Source organism: Saccopteryx bilineata, chromosome 4 (genome assembly GCF_036850765.1).
Source record: "Saccopteryx bilineata isolate mSacBil1 chromosome 4, mSacBil1_pri_phased_curated, whole genome shotgun sequence".
NCBI lineage: Eukaryota > Metazoa > Chordata > Mammalia > Chiroptera > Emballonuridae > Saccopteryx > Saccopteryx bilineata.
The window spans coordinates 286049771-286052237 of NC_089493.1; the positions used below are offsets into that span (position 1 = coordinate 286049771).

General features: G+C 47.3%; 1 non-coding gene across 1 annotated transcript; it reads left to right on the plus strand.

The window, feature by feature from the left end:
• The first annotated feature begins 117 nt into the window (after window positions 1-117).
• TRNAN-GUU (transfer RNA asparagine (anticodon GUU)) lies at window positions 118-194 on the plus strand. Its single transcript has one exon. It is a non-coding gene; the product is annotated as a tRNA-Asn (tRNA).
• The last annotated feature ends 2273 nt before the right edge of the window (window positions 195-2467 follow it).

Genomic DNA, 2467 nt, shown 5'->3' on the forward strand with positions numbered 1-2467 from the left:
TGAATACAGAGGCATTCATAGAGACCCCAGAAGGGTTAGCCTTAGTAGTCAGGCTAAACTATTTCTAGAGTAAAGGACCTCAAGACCCCTCTAAACAAAGCTTAAGAACATACCCAGGCCCTGACCATTTGGCTCACTGGGTAGAGCATCGGCCTGTTGTGCAGATGTCCCAGGTTCAATCCCTGGTCAGGGCACATATGAGAAGCAACCATCTGCTTCTCTCCCACTCCCTCTCCCCCTTCTCTCTCTCTTTCCCTCCCGCAGCTAGTGGCTCAGTTAGTTCAAGCGTTGGCCTCAGATGTTGAGGATAGCTCTGTCGAACATCAGCCCCAGAGGGGGTTGCTGGGTGGATCCAGGTCGCAGTGCATGCAGAAGTCTGTCTCTCTGCCTCTCCACCTCTCACTTAATAAAAAAAAAAAAAAAGAAAGAAATTCTGACACAGGCTAAAACATGGATGTACCTTGAAAACATTATGCTAGGCGAAATAAGCCAGACAGAAGAATACATATTGTATGGTTTCTCTTATATGATATAAGTTACCTAGAATTGTCAAAGTCATAGAGACAGAAAAGTAGAACAGAGATTACCAAGGCGGGGGTGGGGTGGGGGAACAAGAAGGAAATTAGTAATTATTGTTTAATGAGCAGAGTTTCAGTTTGGGAAGATGAAAAAGTTCTAGAGGTAGATGGTGGTGATGGTTGCACAGCAATATGAATGTACTTGATACCACTAAACTATACACTTGAACTACACAATTTACCTATCTGTCAAAATGGTAAATTCATATGTATATATATAATTTTTTCCAGAATAAAAATAATTTAGGTATTTTGGAGCAGGAGGATTTTTCCGAATAGCTGAACTTCCATGTCGTGAGAAATGGAATGCTGGCTCTGACATTCTAAAACATCTAGGTTGATGACTTCTGCTCTGTCCTTGTTCTGTCATGGCATTTATATCATTGGAAGAGAGGGTGCACATCTATAATTTTAGAGCGATCAGCCACTACTTCTATACCCAGCAGGAAGCCTGTTACTAAAGAAGAGAGAAGCCCCTGAACAAAATCAGCCCACCTTGCCACCAGGAAGCAAGCCCTGGCCATTCTCATACGAATTGACAAGTGGCGTCTGCTCAGGTTTACTAACCAAGGCCAGCTTTAGAGCTTCTGGGGCAGATGACTCCATTTGACACCAGAATGTGAACAGGGCTCCTGGGTGGCACCAGCTCCCACTGTCTGCCTTTCAGAGCCTCTGTCTGCAGAACGCTGTTCTTTCCTGACAGCCCCCACCTTCAGAATCACCTAAGCCTCAGAAATGCACCAGGAATCCACTTCACAGCACCACACATTCCAGATCCCCATGCAGGGCGGCCGCGCCCAGATTCCACACGAGAGCCTCAACAGACTCAGCTCCTGCTGCACACCCTCCCCACCTTTCCAAGCGTTTCTGCCTCGTGACTGAGCCGTGTGTCTGCATTTGTGTGTAACATCATTGGTCCATCCCAGAGGTAGGTTTCTCTTTTATCCCTTGCATATCTCTGCAACCAGCCTGGCGCCGCCTCTGGAAGGAGATACGGTGGCGGGAGTCTGCCGGTGCGCTCTGTGCAGTGTCTCCTCTGCCAGGGCAGCTCCGGGCGCCCACACTTCGCCTCACAAGTCTCCCAAAGGCTTCTGAGCCTCCTTTCCACATGGCCCAGCTTTCCTGACCTGCTTAATTGCCTCATATTCCCTCTGCACTGCAGCCCAGCTGGCCTGCTTGACTTCCCCAGCACAGCCCACCCCTTAGGGAACTCTGGGATGTTTGTCCTGGTGGGTCCTGGCCACAGTCTAATGCCCCCCCTGTGTAAGAGTTCTCCAGAGAAAGAACCAAATGATGCGTATACAGTAAATAGATAGATGTATCGATAGACCTGCACCTAGCTATCTATTTGTCTATACCTATCTGTCTAGCATCTATAGACAGAGAGGTTTACTTTAAGGAATTGGCAAATGTAATCATGGGGGTGGCAAGTCTGAAGTCTGCAGGGCAGGTGGCTGTTTGGAGATCCAGGGAAGAGCTGATATTGACTCCAAAAGATATCTTTCAAATATCCTTTAAGCAGTGCTGGGCTCACCCTTTCCTGTCCTCTTGTCCTGCCTGGGTTGGGGTTCTGTGGTTTTCTCTGACCCTTATGCCTGTGTCCTTTCTTTGTCCCCATGCCTCCCAGACAGCCCTTCCTCAATCCCTTTCCCTGACAGGATGATTCTTCTCTTCCCCTGACGGCATTCACTCGGGCTGATGGGAAAAGTCTTGGGTTTGTGAGCCAGATCTGGGTTCTAATGTAGACGACTCTATTCCTTGTCAGTGATGATAAACAGGTGACTTTAGCTCTCTGGGCCTTGGTCTTCTTGTGAAATGGTGATGTGTGTTCACCTCTTAAAATTTTTTTAAATTAAATTTATTGAGGTGACATCAGTTAATAAAATTAA